The sequence below is a fragment of the Diprion similis genome, chromosome 3 (genome assembly GCF_021155765.1).
Source record: "Diprion similis isolate iyDipSimi1 chromosome 3, iyDipSimi1.1, whole genome shotgun sequence".
Taxonomy (NCBI): domain Eukaryota; kingdom Metazoa; phylum Arthropoda; class Insecta; order Hymenoptera; family Diprionidae; genus Diprion; species Diprion similis.
In genome coordinates this window covers 9,660,802-9,673,836 of record NC_060107.1, presented here as the reverse complement: position 1 = coordinate 9,673,836, position 13,035 = coordinate 9,660,802, and the positions used below count along the sequence as shown (strand labels likewise).

Below are 13,035 nucleotides of genomic sequence, written 5' to 3'. Positions count from 1 at the left end.
GAGGTGAAAATCCGATTCAGATCAGCAGCCCCAAACATAAGACCGAGCGACGTTTGAACTCATTTGAAATATCAAAGTAAAAATATCTAGACTAAACTCGTGTGAATTATTCAGGTTCATTCGGTCTGCGGAGGAGCAAAGAATTTTTGCGTTGATCTCTTCCGCTTTTTCCTCGAAAAAATTTTTCAGCTTTCCAAGTGTATACAAGCCGACGAAGAAGAGTCTTAAACACACGTTCTAAAACTGAGAAAGGACGAACGTGAACTCATCACAAAAGTCGAAGACATGCTTGACAGTTGTTTGGACCACTTCGAAGTTGTTTATTGATCGAAGGCTGCGGAAAGTTTCGGGGAATCTCCCTCAACAGGGATAAGATAACAAGTGAGTAGGACTGGAGGAAGAAATATTCTCTAACTAGAAGTGACGGACTTGAATTCTGGGGGCCAGTGAAACTCTCTCTGAGTTCTCAACTTCCGGTTACCCTCATTCAAAGGATGTATCTTGCACCGGCTGGTTGTTGGGGTGATTTTGGAGAAATTTACCTTATGCCAAGCTGATAGGTCCGGCCTAGAGAATGGACGGAAAGAAACACCTGGACCTCACGGAGGACACCCTGAAGAGGAAGGCAACGTGGGTAAGATTGATCGTTTGCGGAACGAGCCTCGAGGCGTTCGAAGATTGAATGAGTGCCTGACAAAACGGCGCGAACATTAATTATCCGGTAGCGAGAAGAGGGACGGTGACCAAAAGAAGGGGGAAAAAAAAATAAAAACAGAGTGAAGCAAAACGGGGGTGGAAAAAAATAAAAATCGAACCTTGACGCCCCAACTAAGTTTATCGTCCAAGGGCATCGAGCCATCCCTTATAAACAGGGGCGCAACACGTGTGCTAATGTGTTATATACACCCTTCTGTTTTATCTGGAGAGGGGAGGGGGGAAGAAAATCTTAGCGTATGCAGTTGGAGAGAATTTGGTGGGGGTGAAAAGTTGAATGACCACTATAAGTGAGGGCGAAGGGAAAATGCAGAATCTTCGAAGACACGAATTTGGAAAGTTTGGAAATCACAGAACAGTATATAAAAGAAGGCGATGAGCAATTTCTATGGAAATGAAAACCGGTGATGAATTCTGACTGCATAAAAATAAATTTTAATACCGACCGACGCGCTTTACATTTTTTTCTTTTAATGCAATGGAAATGAAGAATTCGAAAGACGAAATTGTAATGAAAAGTGTGAAAGAAAGCAGAATCTAATTACAGAAACATATTAAAAGTTACTTGGGCCGAAAGATTTTTCACAAAACTCGCTGATTTCAAGTGAAATGAGAAAAACATGTATATCAAACACTCTGATATTACGAAAATGCGATGCGATTATTCGGCGGATGAATTTGTGTTTTGAACCTTGAAGATAGTTCGAAGCTTTCGCTTGTATTCCAAGGGCAGAGCATAATCGAAATTCTCTGAGGAAAAAGGGAGGATCCTTTTTGCTGAAAGTTAGCGGAAGCGAAGGATCCCGTAAACTTTGGAGCGATGGTTACACGGCTCTTGAAGTCGCCATGGACAACCACACTTAATTCGGAAAGAAGTTTACTCCGCGGCAACGTAAGCGATCATAAAACTTTTACAAGCAAAACTTTTTAAGTCGAGTTAAACGAACATTTTCCAAGAACGTATTCATCTTCCGGTTGAACGAAAAGCGTAAAAATTAACATTTCTATCCGGGTATTTGCATCTTCTGATCATTATTATGCGACCCAACTTTATACGTATATGTTATAGGAAATTTGTATCATGCTAACGAGTTTGCTTAATGTTGTTAATGTTTTTCAACGGGCGTGTTACGCCGAGTAATTTTTTAATTGTTAGAATGTTAGTCGAAAAATTTGGGAAAATAGAAAAATCGGTGACGAAAGCTCCAGCAATATATTCGAGGTAATTACGGTTATAGAAATGAAAGAAGCTAAAAGATATCATTGATTTGAAAAAAAGTTTTCAGTTACAGAACGTTCGAAATGATCAAACTTCGGTGTCTCTGATTCCGATTCCAGTGTTTTAGTTTTAGGATCATTTTTCTTAATGATCGCATGCCCAAAATGTGTCTGTAAATCTCATTCTGGAGATCTTTACGGTGAATAAAACAAGGCTAGAAATATTAGATTCGTTATAGATTTAATTTTTAAAAATATTATTTAATTTAACCTTTTAATAGCAAGACCATTTCTCAAATAAGAAAGAAATCAAACTTCGAGACGAAACATCCAAGTTTCGAAGAGCCCGAAACCCTCAGAGTTCTGAAGTAACGCTGGAAAATGAAAAAAAAATTTGAACCAAAGTTCGGATAATTCAGAGTTCGAATAAATAAAATCGTACTTCGTATAATCGAGGGTTTGAATAATCGAGGTTCTACTGCATTTCTCTAATCTCACTCTCCGATGCTAGCTCAGGGCACTTTTATTACACGTGCAGGATATAAGGGATCACGCGGTAGGAAAGATGGCGGGAATCCGGCTACCCTTGTAATGACTCGCATACCTCAGGAGAGTGAATTACGTTACATCATACTACCTGCCAACGATTTTTGCGACGGAGATGTATACCAACCATGTAAGTATGTCGCCATAGCTGCGAGAGCCTGAATGAATAAATACGTGCGATGCAGAAAGATGCTTCTATATATATAAGACGTTGAATTCTCAAAATGCCGGTAATGTTAACGATTTCAATTAAATTAAGCATATTTTTTTAGAAAAGAATCCGAATCTCAATTGAAAAATCCTGATCTTATTCAATTCCCACGACCTAAATTTGGCTCGAATGTAATCAAAAAAACGAAAAAAGTTCCTGAAAATTCTCAAAATGTTACACATTGTATACTGTACAATACAAATACGGTAAATTTGTTTTGTCTTTCGTTACATCCAAATAATAATAATAAAAAAATAAAAAAATAAAAAAACCGCTGAAAAATAAAATTTTTTTATTTCCCGCCCCTCCCCTGCTTTCATTTAATTTACTACATTCTTGAGCCTTCATTTGCATAGGCAGCTGTTTAGCTTTTGTGAATCAAACCGTGAACTAGATTCTGAGCTTTGTTCTGAAGTTTATACAGCTTTTCTATACCTTAAACTTGAACGTAAGCGTCTGAAGTTTTTCTTTTCGCAGTTTCTGTCGTAGTTATTTGACTTCATTTGGACTCCGGTTGTTTAGCCTGTACAGCTTTTGTCCCTTGAAAGTTGAACTGAATTTTAACCCTGCACGTTCAGAGCCTACAAGATATTCCATTTCTCGGAACAGTTACCGTCTGACAAAAGACCTCAGAAGATATTTTCAATTACATCAAAATCAATCTACAAACAAACAACTTGCAGACATACCATAAATACTTTATAGCTGGATTCAAATCACATATTCAAAACCTGTCGAATAATAAATGTTGGGAAAAAAAAACCAAAGCATACTCTCACATCCGGTAATGTGTTTTTTTTTTCCTGTACCTGCGATTTATCAAACAGCATTAGACGAAGACAGAAGTGAAGAAAACGATGAGCTAACAATAAGCAGCTGTTTGATCCCCCCCCCCCTCCCCCACCCTTTCCGGAGAAGAAATCTCCGTATGTGAATGCATCGCACAGCTTGTATTATACAGTCTTCAATTCACGAGTTTTTATTCTTAAATTTGGTTCCATGATTTATATACAACCGTTTCGCGGTATTGGAATCCACGATATCCCTCCCCTGCACCGTCTGCGGGGAATAGTCTGAAAATAAAAACAACCCCGCCGTCTTCTGGGCTGCATACAAATTGCTATATTTCAACGAAAAATGTGGAGACATCTTCATTCGTGTATTGTATCGGTATACAATTCTCCGCACGTCCCCCCATGTAATCATCGGCTTTGCTTCACAGATATTCTCCTTCTTCAGTTACGTACATGACTTTTCTTTGTTTCTTTCGTCTCATTTTTCCCCGTATTTTTTCAGATATTAACGCAAAGCCTATAGACTCGTTTCAATTCTCGATATTACAAATCTCCATAATCAGGCAACCAACGATCCTGAAGGCAATAGTTTTTTTTTTCTCTTCTTTTCTTCTTTTAACTTTTTGTTTTATTAATTTATAATTTGAGTATACTAGATTTAAAAAAAAAAAATCGAGATTTTCAATAAAAAAGGAAGAGAGAAGTGATTTTTTTTTATTCGAGAAATTCTCTCGGCAAAACAAACTTCTAAACTGTGATGGTAACTTTTTTGCATTGGAAGAATTCGATATCCTATAGGATTGATCGGCTACCTTCAGTGGTTCTAAAAGTCCATCAGTTACACTTTTGCACTGTATACGAGATATTTATATACATGTATAATTTTTAAAAACCGTCCGATTTGGCGTGGAACGCCCCATATATATATATATATACATTGTGACGTTCGTGGGGCCAGTGAAGGATTTTGTCCTCATGGTGTTTACCGAACTTTGAAATAATTGAGAAAAAGGAGCTCAGTGCTGGAAAAAGAAAAGTGGATGGTTAAGGTCATGTAGAATTCCTACCTTTACCGACCGAGCAAACTCACCCTCCTTCTTCTTCCTGTATTAAATAAACAAAGGATGGAAAGGGTTTGAGTTTCTTCAGTGCATAGCGCTTTTGTATTGAAATTCAGGAGAGTTACTTATATTCTGAAATTCGTCAAAAAAATTTGTGAATTTTTGACACGCGTTACTATTTCTACATTTCCCGCATTTTTTAGAAGCTAAAAAGTTGTATTTCTGATGAAATACTTTGCAAAGTTTCGGAATGAATGCAGACTAAAAGGAGTTTATGGAAGTTAAAAATCTTCCTTTGAAAATCACGTTAAAAAAGTATTTTAGTAAAAAATATTTTAAACGAAAAATCGAGGTACCGTTTCAGAGTTTGGAAAATTGCAGAAAAAATTTTGAACAAAATCAGAAACGGTGTGGGTTAGACGTTAGCTTGGTTCGTATAGAATTTTCCATAAATATATGTATGTGTAAACGTAATGAGAATAACCAGATGTATGTGACTGCATCTGCAGCCGAGAAATAACGACGACGACTTTTTGTTTCGCGAAAGAGTAAACCTACCAAATCTCATTTGCGGGGGTGACTTTCGCGGGAGCTTGACTTTCTTCTCTATCCGAGCAGTCTGGGGGAGATAAAATATTGCAGTTTCGTTATTTCCTCGACATTCAACACCAGCATGGAGACAGCTCGAGGGTAAATATACGTCGAGTTGATTTATTCGCAAAGTTAACTGTGCAGCAAGCGCGTGTATATCTTGCAGAACCAGAAGCTCGCTGCAAGTATAATATCAGCATCCCAATTATTGCAAGGATTCGAGGAGATACCCAAAGCCGTGTGTCTTTGTCTAAATTTGCGCAAATGTCAACGAAGTGCGAAGACGTTAAAGCAGCGTCAAATTTCGCACAGAGTATTGCGAATATTGCATGTAATTCGTTAACTTTCGTCATACGTCAAACCACGTATTTTTTTTTATCCATATTTTTATATTTTTAAAACTATTCAATGTATTTCTCTGTGGTTTTTTGCTATTTTTGATAGTGTACTTATGTAGGTTTTCAATATTGGGGAATAATTATTGCGATATAATGTAAGTTATTATTGTTATAAACAAATTGATTGAAAGAAATTGTGAAAATCGAAGGAATAATTTATTTCCGAAAAATTTATCCCGCTACACATTTTAACGTTTTACATAACTAACAAGTTTTTGGAGTCGCTGATTACGAAACTGAAATCAGATTTTGAAAATTCAGTATGGCGAGTCCAATCAGCGACCCCGAAAACCTCTGCATAGAGTTTTTCTACCGGATTTAATGAAATTTGAAATTTAGTCCACAATCTTGAGTTTAAAAAAAAAATCATTTATTCATTTTCAAATGTATTTATAAATTTATTTTTATTCATAACTGAATATCGTATCGAAGAAAAAAAGTTTTTCTTAATAGAAATATCGACACACTACACGTATAAACTCGATTATAAACGATAAGATCTTATTCTTCTCCGAAGTTTCGCGGAATACGTGATATCGTTCAAGTTTCTTGCCCACGTTCCTGCAATTCGTGAAATAATACCTTCTGATTGCACGGAATTCCAAAACGGATTTATTCACTCGGCTTCTCAGCGCTCACTCGCAATTACCATTTCAATTCTTCATTAGTTAATTAATCAACTGATATCAATAATTCAACAGTCCGACCAAACTTGTCGAGGCTATAAAGTGAGAATTTTATTATACAATATATCTTCACTCTTGTGGCAACGAAAAACCTCGCAAACATTTTGACAATTGTATTTCAAATTTTATGTTTTGTTTGTAATTTTGAAAATAACTATCCATATGCGGCAGAAATGTATTCGTTATTTTATTTTCATTATTTCTCTCTTGCTATAACACAATTCTTCTTCTTCTTCTTCTAATAATAATAATAACAATAATGATCATTATAATATCATAATAATAATAATAATATTAATGTCAAGAAGTCCCGCGTTTCATTTTGAAGTACCTAATATTATACTGCAAAGGCTAGCGTATTTGTGAACGAAAAAAACGTGAAACGAGAAAACGAGAAACGTGTAAGAAGAGAAATTGCGTGGTAAGCTGGCCGAGTTAGCGAATGGAGGAAAAAGAAGTTTAAAATTGGGATAAGACTCGTTGATTTTGAATCCCAAAGGTCGTTACTTCGCCTCCTGGTTTCCCTAATTTGCCTCATTAATCCTCAACTTTTCAACTGTAGTTCACCTAACTGTTTTCTAATTAGAGCCGGATACCTCGGCGAACCTGGAAAAACTGTCCTCCATATTCGCAGTCTCGCTTACAGTAGAATGAAAAAATTTTCCGTCAAGCAGAGCAAAGTTTGTATAACACAATGATGTAATTAAAATCACTGCCCGCCGCAACGAGGAGCACCATAAAGTACTTTCCTGTAAACGGAGTGCAATTTAGCCTGAATTACGAACGTTGTGATATTCTGAGCAAACTGTGTAATTTAGAATAACAAATTTTAATTTTCTTGAGAAAAATCACAGCATTTTACAATTTTGATTTCAATATCAATTTGCTATATATGTATATATATGTATATTTGATAAGGTTTTTTACTCGTCCTTTTGAAAACGAGAATTCAACAGTCATGTTCAGGTTTGGAATCATATTTTATTACACTAATTAATTCCTTTTATTTCTAAAAATTTAACTTTGTTAATCATGACTTTCAGAATTTGTCAAAAATAAACCAATTATATTTGGTGAAAAATATTTTCCAAATAAATACGACGGAATTGCGATTTATTTTACTTAATGACTAGAAGATAAAAAAAAAAAAAAAATTCCTCTAAGAGCGATATCTTTGCAGTGCATCGAAAATCAATTCTTTTGCAAAATTTTTTTCAGCTGATTCGACTTTTCAATTATTTGTAAATATTATTACTCGCCAATTAATGTATTTATACTCGTACGAAAAAATACCATCCACAAATAGTTTGCGTTTCAAACAAAATCCTTGTGAATGTTTTAAAAAACCCAAAAAACAAAATCATTTTTAAAATCAGCTGGAGAATTTCATACAGGTACGATCGCTTATATGTTTCGAAAAAATCTCTAGAAATCCGTGAGTCAATTTTAAAGTTGCATGACAATGATGTTGAAAAACTTGGTTAAAAAAACACGCTATTCAATTGAATAACACTCAAGTTTACATCGGATTCGTAACACGCGAATGCCGGCTAATGCATCACGTGATGTTTCAGGAATCGATGAATTATTCATCCTGATCTTTAAACGTCAATAAATGGCGGAAGTAAAATGAAGAAGGGTAGAAGCTAAATGGGAGCGAAAAAGAAGGGATTGATATAAAAAAATAGAGGGGGGGGGGTGGAATAAGGGGGAAATTTAAGGTGGACGTAGAGGCCATTAGAATGACTTTATTTCCAGATTAATATTAATGATGTCTTGAACCACCTCGAACCTTTCCACGCCGATTCTGTTCTCTGCAGTTTGTTTTATTTTCCACCTATTCTCTGAGCTTTTTTTCCGCTTGTTCCTTTCTCTCTCTCTCTTTCTTTCTCCGGGTAAGATTAATCGACTTTCCCCGTGTCTTGCACACAAAGTTGTTGCCCCGACGGCTGCTAATTGGATTCTAATTAAAATCCAGCACTTATCAATTTCTACAACTGTTTTATATAGATGTATTACCCTTTGTAGTAAATATCTTGAGTGTTTTTTAAATTTTATTCATTCATTATGCATTTGTGATAATTTTATGGAAAATATTGTTGCTCGATTCGAATGAAACTTGAGCAGGTAATCGAGTACTTATAATGGAAACGATCTACAAAAATGTTCAAACTTCCAACCTCCCGGTTATAAACATTTGAGTATTTAAAGTTCGATTATTACGTAGGTATGTCCTAAGATTCGGGAAAAAATTTCACCAATCGCGCCGAAATTTTGGATAAAAATCTAATATTCTTCGAATTTATTTTACTCCTTGATGATAAGCCTCATGATTTTGGATGAGAATTAATTGAAAAAAAATTCAAAGACCGTTGTCAAGCTTAAACAAATTAACAACTTAAATAAGTCTCGACGTGATTCCGAGGCACTCGGAAAAAAGGGACGAAGCTTCTCCGTGAAATAGTTATTTTTCATTCTACGTCCCCTTCTGACTTTTCTTTCACTATTGTTTTTGTTTCCTCAGTAGCCTCAGCAACTTTCTCTGCTACAGACAGACATACGTACGGAACACAATTTTGGTATGTAAATTTTACGACCGAAAGAGCCATAAACGGACAAACGTGGCTGAGGAATTCTCTGAGGATATTCGAGGGAGCAAAGAGGGAAAATATAGAAAAAAAAAAAACGTGTAGACGAAAAAGAAACAAAAACCCAAGACGGACGGATGGGGTCAAAAAAAAAAAAAAAAAAAAAAAAACGATACGAAATCCTGCTGCCGGAGATCCACCGCGAAAAATTTGTATACATTAGGGTGGCGCAAAAAAACCGACTATTTTTTTTTTTCGAGTTTCGTGTGACAAAATGTTAGTTTTTGATGTTTTAAGAGCCCACTCCAAAGGACAGCTCGAAAAAAAAATTTCTAGAGGTCCCTCCAAATTTTTTAAAATGTCTAAAACCGTCAAAATGTTAAATTAAAAAAATTATATTTTCAGTATTTTGTTTGATTTTTAATTCATGTCGTGATGTATTGTTATCGATTCTTTCTTACTGAATAAAAGAAAAAAAATTTATGAAATTTTAATATGAATATTAAAAGGTCGCTCGAAAAAATCTAAAGAAATGCACCAAAAAAATTATGAGCGACCTTTCAAAATTCAAATTTTGAACTGAAACTTTCGGAAACTTATTTTTTTTTGTCTATAATACTATACCGTAACAAGAAAAAAAATGTAAAAAAAAAATCGATTTTTACGATTTTTGACGTTTTAAAAAATGTGGAGCGACGTCTGAAAAAATTTTTTTTTAACTGTCCTTTGAAGTGGGCTCTTAAAACATCTGAAACTAACATTTTGTCACACGAAACTCAAAAAAAAAAAAAAATATTTGGTTTTTTTGCGCCACCCTAACATATATATGTAATAAGAGGCGTGGATTGTAATCGGGAGAGAAACATTTCCGTGAAACAAACCCAAATTTCTCTGTAAACGCACCACGTTTTTTTCGGTCGAATAAACAGCTTCCTTATTACGTGTGGGAGGGAAATTTTCCAAGCCAAGATTCAAACGCCACGTGAACTCGAGAGCTTGAGAACTGGCCAAAGAACCAAAGCATCCGGAGCTCGCGGCTTTGTCAAGGAAATGGAAACATCCAACCCATGACAAATCACACCTACATCCATTCCGTGGTATCCACGCATACAGCAGCTTGTAAGTTTGTAACATGCACCGGTAGAACCCTCGGGGAATCGGACCTTTCCGTATGGAGCCTCTGGAATTACTCACTGTTTCCACCACATATATTTAATACCGTTTTCTCTCATCCGGCGACGTTCTCTGCTAGAAGGATGAAACGAGGACGACGGTCTAGAAAAAGTAAACCCAGAAACAGTCTCGGTAATGATTATAACGTGTGCCCATGGGGCAAAACCGCTCGCACTAGCTGTGTTCAGGGTATATAATTCGTGTATACAGAGTGAATTTCTAACGACCGAACGGTCCGTCCTTTGCTAAAATTTAATGCACATGAGCTACAATTCGAGAGTAGTTGTGCACCAGGGTTACCAACGGTCATGAATTTAGATAACATTTCGTCGCCATGTGTCTAACCTCAAAAAATTTCATCGCTGTGGGTGCTAAATGCGATTAGTCACGGTAGAATGATCGTGAAATCAACACGTTGTAAGTTAAGTTTTTGTAAAGTTAAACTATCTAATTTTGAAGATATTGGCTCGCCAAAGTCGATAATTTTTATCAATTTTACCGCGAAATGATGAAAACAGCGAAGGGCGTTTATTCTTATTCAGTTCTAGTCCATTCAGTATCGCCATTTGTTGATTGCAATCAATATCGGTGCACAAATGTTGAAAGAATTTACTGACTAAAATGAGTCAGTGTAAAGTAAAATAGAAGGAATGTTTTAGATTCTCGAAACATTTTGAAAAGATTTAAAGGTGTTTTCGATTTTCATATTTTTCGAAAGATCTTTGTAGATTAGGAATAAAATAATTCTAAAAATATCGAATCACACAGCCCAAGTATTTACTAAAACAAAAAACATCCAAAAAGTAAGAAAATCGTTTTGGGATTCATCATAGAAAAATGAATACAAGTTTTTCTCGAACCAATTATTAAGGGGACACTTAAAGAAACTCTGGACTTTTTTGATTCACTTGGAATTTGGACTCATAATAAAGTTCCATAAAACAAGTAATTTTCCTTCGATTGTGTGAGTAAAAAGCTCCGGAAGAAGCCAGCGAATAACAGCTGCTCCTTACAAATCGTTGACGAAGTGCAAAGCGTGTTCTGCCCTCACCGAGACAATTTATATAATACCTATGGGATGTAGCTAGTAAACTCCGAAATAGAACTTGCCGCGAGCTTGAGCTTTTTGCGGGGTGAGAAAATTCAAGCGTTGATATCCTACCGAGAGGAAGGACAATTCTGGTCCCATTACGAAAGGATCTACGCTATGCAATGAGTCTTTTTTGTTCGAGAAGGTTTATCACGCCTGAAATACGTTTACTATTGTAGTTCAGTAGGCGGGAAAGAAGAATTCAATCCGTGCGTAACAGCAGGTGTCTGCAGATTAAGGGGTCGTAATTTTTTAGTCGGGAAAATGAATTCAACTGGTGTTTTGATGAAAGGAAAAATCAAATGAGAGTTTTTTCAAATATACATATGTATGTGTGTGACGTCCTTAAATGATTTTTGTTACCTTCTCGAATTGCAGTTGTCAAACAACTTTTCTAATTTTTTTCGTTTTTATTTTTCCTCCCCTTAGCATCGCGTACAATGCATACTTTATCCTTTTTTAAAAACCCCGGAAGAACTGGGTAAAAATTGAACGACAGTAAGCCGAAAAATATATAAGAAATGAATTTACATAAGGAAGATAATAAAAGTCTGTAGCAGGTCGTAAGTCCTGAGTACAATGGGAGGAGATCAAGACCTTTTTGACTTTCAGCGGAAAGGAAAGGAAGCTTTGCTCGGGACAAAAGCTCGCTGCTCCCGCCGTTTCACTCGTTGGACCCCTGATGAAAGTTCCAAAACCCCTTGTTCCACGTCTTTTGTCTTTCATGTTTTGTTTCGGGTCACCCTTGCCGGCCCTTAACGGAAACGACGCGTCAATATTGCATCGTTTTCTCCTTGGAAATCCCCAGCCCTTAAACCCTCGACCTGCATCAACGGTCGGCGAAGCCGAATAAAACGTACAAAAAAATTGCAGCCACACGAATTTTCCTCACATTTATCTTCTGACCACGTTTCAGACGTCACATTTCGTTTACTCTGTGAACTCTTCCTGACTTACAGCTCTCGCATTCCTGCGGATGTGATGTTCATGTAAATCCGAATGTTGGGTAGGCAATTGTTTCGATTAAAATGATTGCAACGATTTTGTGGAATGAAAATAAATAAATACACTGTTTTGTTCATTTTAACTCTGATTTTCAACGCAATTGAGATGACGATTCTGTATCTAACGTGAAGAGTTTACTGATTCTTTATAAATTCTGCACTTATTCTTATGCAGCATTCGCAATTATTACATGCAAGTGTCATGACATCTTTTTTTCTAAGTATCCACCAACAATAATTTGAGTAATGACTGAATTCGATAAACCTTCATTCGTTCTAACCGAGCTTTAATAACCCTACAATGCATAAATTTTCCCTTACGTCCGATTCATTTGAATTTTTGCATAAATGAGCTTTTGGGGTTCACTGATTACGATTCTGAGTTTAGAATTTCAAAAATTCCAAAAATTATTTGGTTTTGATAAAACTTAGTATGATATGGTCATTGGCATTCAGATTTTCACGGTAGATTAGGAGAAATTATAATTAGTTTTTTCTCATGAAAAAGTACAAGTTTCTACCATTTTCTTAGATATACTATTCTTGCAATAAATAAATAAGTTAATTTTATATTCGAATGATAATTAAGTTGAGTCAGGTTGTGGTTGCGAGTAATTATCCCCAAGTTTGAACAGCGTTCGAGTATACAAACACGCTCTTGATTGGAAACAATAGCATCCGATCTCCTTCTCCGATTCATAATCCGGATTAGAGATTGTAAATACTGTAAGGATTTCCATTTTCGTTCTGAACCTGGTTCTTCATTCGATCACCAGGCGTTGGGTAAACCGGTTGAGTCAGTCTGAATCTGATGTTACTGAAATAAATCTGTCAACGAAATTATGTTGATACTAAATTCGGTAAGTCATTACATTCAAGTAGGAATTGTAATGAGCTAGATCCAGGATTTGGATTCACGATATCAGACACATAATAATTAATGAAATTTCTACTAGAATTT

General features: G+C 35.8%; 1 protein-coding gene across 2 annotated transcripts in view; it reads left to right on the top strand.

The window, feature by feature from the left end:
* LOC124404427 (5-hydroxytryptamine receptor-like) overlaps positions 1 to 13,035 on the top strand; it is a 151,786-nt gene that overhangs the window by 113,137 nt on the left and 25,614 nt on the right. The window lies entirely within an intron of this gene.